The sequence below is a fragment of the Malus sylvestris genome, chromosome 15 (assembly GCF_916048215.2).
Source record: "Malus sylvestris chromosome 15, drMalSylv7.2, whole genome shotgun sequence".
Lineage (NCBI taxonomy): Eukaryota > Viridiplantae > Streptophyta > Magnoliopsida > Rosales > Rosaceae > Malus > Malus sylvestris.
In genome coordinates this window covers 27,956,413-27,962,114 of record NC_062274.1, presented here as the reverse complement: position 1 = coordinate 27,962,114, position 5,702 = coordinate 27,956,413, and the positions used below count along the sequence as shown (strand labels likewise).

General features: G+C 41.4%; 1 long non-coding RNA gene across 1 annotated transcript; it reads right to left on the bottom strand.

Annotated features, from left to right (window-relative positions):
• Positions 1–303: 303 nt before the first annotated feature.
• On the bottom strand, positions 304–3,068 carry LOC126604848 (uncharacterized). The gene is made up of 2 exons (XR_007616758.1): positions 1,306–3,068; positions 304–1,091 (listed from the first exon to the last, which is right to left on the bottom strand). It is a non-coding gene; the product is annotated as an uncharacterized LOC126604848 (long non-coding RNA).
• Positions 3,069–5,702: the final 2,634 nt, after the last annotated feature.

Sequence of the window (5,702 nt, the reverse complement as noted above, 5' to 3'; positions counted from 1 at the left end):
GCATTGATTCGACCGACTCCTTGTAGGACTAGGACTATTAAGGGATCAAACTCAAGAATGATTCGACCGACTCCCAAAAGGAGTTGTACTTTTAAGGATCAGGTTCAACCGTGGCTTGGTCGAGTCCTAAGCAAAGTAAAATTGTTAATGATAGTAGGTTCTAGTAAGAATCGAATTATTCTAAGGATCAGAATTTATATTTGACCATTTGAAGGGACTAGGTTTATAATCCTGATTAAAGTCGAATAAGTTGAGACTGGATAGATATTGAATTTGGGCTAAGGAAATGCTAAAAAGGGAATATCTAGGTAAATTCCGAGTAGGCACAGCCTCATCAAGACTCTGCATCGACATATTTGTTTATTACGAAGCACATCTTTATAAATAGAAGAGATTCTGCAATGTGAAGCTCTCTTCAACTCAACAAACAACTAAAAAATTCTCCATGTGAAAACCTTCGCTCTACACGAAACATTTCTCACACCCTTGAGAAAATACTAATTATCATAACCCTCCCATCAACACACATTCAGTATGGATAAGTAATTTTGACAATTGGAGGCATCTTCCGTGTGGATAAGTAAATAGGACTAGAGCCGTACAACCAGACGATTCAGGAACACCTTTATTTTGGACAAGTACAATACTGCTTTTGGTTAGTTGGTTATCTATCCAAGTCTTGGTATGTGAAGAGTTCTCAATTCTTTGGTCTAAAGTGGTCACTTCATTAGTTGCTTGGCAAAGTGAAGTACTCTATGATCGGTTACTCTCAGGTGCACTTCATAGTTCAGCATTTTGAAGGCCAACCACGTTCATTATAAAAATACTCATCTCCTTTGGGTACCTTTGCCCCTTAACCTACTACTGGTTTGGCGCACTCTATTCTCACAAATATAGTTGAAACAGCCAAACTCAGTGCATAAGATCCTAAACTTCACAGTGAATTAGGTAACCTTGTCTTTAGGTTCTAGAAGCCAGGCCAAGGTGTGTTCTTTCCTCGGCCATTGTTGATTAGGATGTACAAAGTCAAGCACCACCATCATCATATCTTTTCTACTAGCCCGATTGAGCTCTGTCATGAGTTGGCACACCTATATCCACACAAAAAGACGTAGTTAGCTCATTAGTTACTATGCATGCGCCACATAAACTTTGTGTGGAATAATATAACACAAAGATACATAAAAACATAATATAACATGATTTTTCATCAGTTAATATGACTAATAACCGATTAAAAATATATAATTTATAGTTTTTTTTTGTCAAAGATAAACTGTATTAAATTCTAACGGAAACATTTACATCTTGAGCAAGAATATTAAATAAGAACTCTGGACCAATCGCATCCCACCGCAAAGCACCTCCATGTGAGGCTACATAAGAGGCAACGACATGTGCATCGGTATTGCCACTCCGCTTAACAAACCCAAACCTCACCCTTCCTAATTGCGATACCAGAAGTCAAATATCATGAATAAAGCAGTCCAAAGTAGCATCGATATCATACTCTCCCCTAATCATTCGAATAAGAACTTGAGAATCCGATTCAAGCTCCACATCCATACAGCCTAACTCAATACAAACCCATAAAGCAGCTCGGATCGTAGGAACTTCAGCCATTACTGCCAAGTTAAAAAACAAACCCCCTTCCCCTCTAGTCGTTTGCAACAACCCAGCAAAATCCCTTAGCACCCACCCATAACCACCTTTGCTCTTCCCGCTCTATGCACCATCACAATTGATCTTCAGTACCCTAAAAGGAGGACTCATCCATCGAACACGCTTCCCAGCAACGCTAACACCACTCCCTTCTGCACCATCGCCCTCATCACTCCTCTTGCTGCCTAACCTAGCTCTAAACTCTAAAAGACTACGTCGCATTACATTCACCATCTCTAAAGGATTAACCAAAACACCATTAAAAACCATTTCATTCCTGTTCTTCCATATCCTCCAGATGACAAACACACACGCCTGCAACAGCTCCATTCGTCGATCGTTGTCCCAAAACTTACCACAAAGCATCTGTCAATACTCATAGAAATCTCTACCAACCACTGATGCCATATCGAGTTGCAAAAAACAACAGTACCAAAACACCTGACTAAACGGACATTGAAAAAACAGGTGATGCTTCATTTCCTCCGCTTCACCACACATAACACATTTGCTATCCATTTGCATACGACGTTTAATCAGATTACATCGCACCTCCAATGAATGGTTACAACACTGCCATATAAACAACTTTAACTTATTAGGAACCTCTAACCTCCATAAATCCCCCCAGCTGCGATCACCCCACATCACGCTTACTCCTTCCCCCTATCTCTTTCCTCCCAAGCTTTCCATTCTCCCTCATCTCCATGGAACACCATAACCCGTTCGAACCGTATAGACACCATTAGTAAAATAATGCCAAATAAGTTTGTTTGAACACCCCAATAAACTTAGGTAGCCTAAGAATAATATTACCTTTTTTTTCCTCAAAGACCCTTCATATAAGATCTTCCCTTCAAACAGCTCACTCTGAATCAATCAAAGCATCCCCTATCACAGGCCTATCCACATGTTTTGACCTGACCTTATATGTATGAGGCCCTGGCAACCAAGGATCGTTATAAATATTGATGCTTATCTTCCACCCCTGGATAATACCCTTCCACCCCCATGAAGTAAATATTGATGCTTATCTTCCACCCCTGGATAATACCCTTCCACCCCCATGAAGATCTCATCCCTTGCCTAGCCTCCATAAATGGCTGATCCGGGAAATACTTGGCTTTAAGAATGCTTCCCAACAACGACTTCGGGTTACGTAAAATTCGCTAGCCAATCTTAGCTAAATAAGCCAAGTTAAACAACAATAAATCTCTAAACCCAAACCCTCTAGCCTTCTTCCTCCGTTTCATTTTTTGCCAAGAAATCCAATGTATACCGCCCTTATCCTTATTCCTTATCTACCAAAACTTAGCAATGACCGCTTCCAGCTCCTTACAAAGGCCAACTGGAAGCTTAAAGCACGACATCGCATAATTTAGTAATGCCATAGCTACTGATTTAATAAGAACCTCTCTACCTACGGGGAATAGAGATTGTTCAGCTCATCCATTGATTCGTCCCTCCAAAGCCTCACGCACCTCCTAAAAAACCGCCTTCTTTAAAGATCTAAAGTCAGCTATTATCCCCAAATACTTGCCAAAATCATCTCGACCCATAATATTAGTACACGAGGCAATTTGCTTCCGTCGTTGCCTCGAAAAATTAGCCCCAAAATACAAGGAGCTCTTATCTCTATTAATAACTTGGCTGGAAGCATCCGCATAACACTTTAGCACATCTATAACCAAGATAACCTCCTCATCTTTAGCCTTACAAAAAATAACAGCGTCATCGGCAAAAAATAAGTGGGTTAATGCAACCCCACCAGGCGCCACCCTCACACCATGAATAGAACCATGTTCCTCCCTCATATGTAGCAATGCCGAGAACCCTTTGGCACAAATTAGAAAAAGAAAAGGCGACATTGGGTCACCTTGCCTCAACCCTCTTTGAGGTTGAATAAACCCCATAAACACCTCATTAATCAGTACACTATACATAACTGTAGTTATACACTCTGCAATTAGACGGCAAAATCCCTAAGGGAAACCCAAAGCTTTCATCATTGCCAGCAAAAAACGCCATTCAACACGATCATAAGCCTTTGCTATATCTAGTTTCATCGCCATCGAAGCCTCATTCCTATCCCTTTGATGACTCAAAGAATGCAAAACCTCATGCACCACCAGTACATTATCGTGAATCTGTCTCCCCGCCATGAAAGCTGATTGATTTGAACTAATGATATGTGGCATAACCTACTTCATTCTATTAGTCAAAAGTTTACCAATCACCTTATATGCCACGTTACACAAAGAAATTGGCCCTAATTGAGCCATTGTCCGAGGGCTAGCCATCTTGGGGATAAGGACAAGATGAGTATGGTTCAACTTCCGCAGAAGTTTACCAGAAAACCAAAACGCCTGAACCATCTTCACAATATCCTTACCCACCACATCCCAATATTGATGATATAATCTCCCAGTAAACCTATCCGGTCCAGAAGACTTATCAGCAGGGATTTGGAATATAGTATGGTGCACCTCTTCCTCTGTTACTGGCTGCATTAAACCCCTTGTGTCCTCCACCGAAATCCTATCCTTTACACACTCTGTTATCTCCGGAACCCGTATTGGATTACAAGTAAGAAAGAGGCTTTGAAAATAACTCACTGCAATCGCATCCACTTGACTCGGTTTAGTACACCATACCCCTTCAGCATTTTCCAATCCCATAATCTTATTACATCGACGCCATTTCATTGTTTAAGCATGAAAGAACTTAGTATTTTTTATCCCCCTCTCGAATCCACTGAACTTGGGATTTTTGCTTCCAATACGCCTCTTCCTCCTTAATCATCCGTTTGAGCTCACCTTCCTTCCGCCGAATATCATCACTTGCAAAAATAGGTGATTTATAAGCCAACCTTAACTCTCTTTTCAAAGCATCGATACAAGCCTTTGAGTTACACCCCTTAAATCTTCTCCAGTTCTGTAACCCATACCGTACCCCCTTGAGCTTCTCCACAACCCAGAAAGCATAGGAGCCCATAACCCCACGCCTCCAGCTTGTTGCCACTATATCATGACACTCATCTACTTTATTCCATCTGGCATCATAAATAAATCGCCACCTCCTACTAAGAGGTGCAACATTCGTACCCAAAATAAGCATAGCATGGTCGGACCCTTCCAATACCTCGTGCATGACTGTCGCCTCATGATACATATCAACCAATCCACTTAACGCCAAATCTCAATCCAACCGTTGTTGTATGGGCCCTTCATCTCTTCGGTTCCTCCACGTAAATGGATAGCTGACAAAACCCAAATCCAATAGTCCATTACTCACAATAAACTCATTAAAATCCCTTATACTTGCCACAGATCTATAGTTACCTCCTTCCTTCTTTGTATCTTCTAAAATATCATTAAAATCACCAATAAGCAAACACCTATTACCCGTCGCCTCAATCCCATGAGACAACACCTTCCACTGCTCCTTTCTTTTATTATCATTCGTACTTGCATGGACATGGACCGCAAATAACCTCCACTGCACATTTTTGTTCCCATCATAAATGCCAACTTCAATGAAGAAATCCACATACTTAACAAGTAATATGTGATCATAACTCCTCCAAAAAATACACATACCACCCTCAATTCCCCGTGGTTCCACCGTATGCATGAAATCCATCCCAACTCCTCTTCAAATAACCGAGAACTTCTATTTTTTATCTCTAGAAGAACCACTATGTCGGGGGTATGGAGCCTATTCTACTCCAATAGATCGTCAATTGTCAGGTCGCCCTCGATACCCTAACAGTTCCAATAGATTAGCTTCATGGGGATTTAGGAGACCCCTTAAGGCTGGTCTCCTCCACCTCAGAAAAAACACCTTCTTTTGTCGACTAGCTGTAGGTTCAAAGTATTCCATTGGCTTCGCATACTCCACTTCCCAAATGGACCTCTTCCTACCTTTCTGTTCCCTCATCACGGACTCAATAATGGGTATCAAGTCAAAAGGATCATCCTCCTTCCCACCATTTTCTCTTACCACAACCCCACCCTCACCGTGCGCCTCCAGCCCATCTG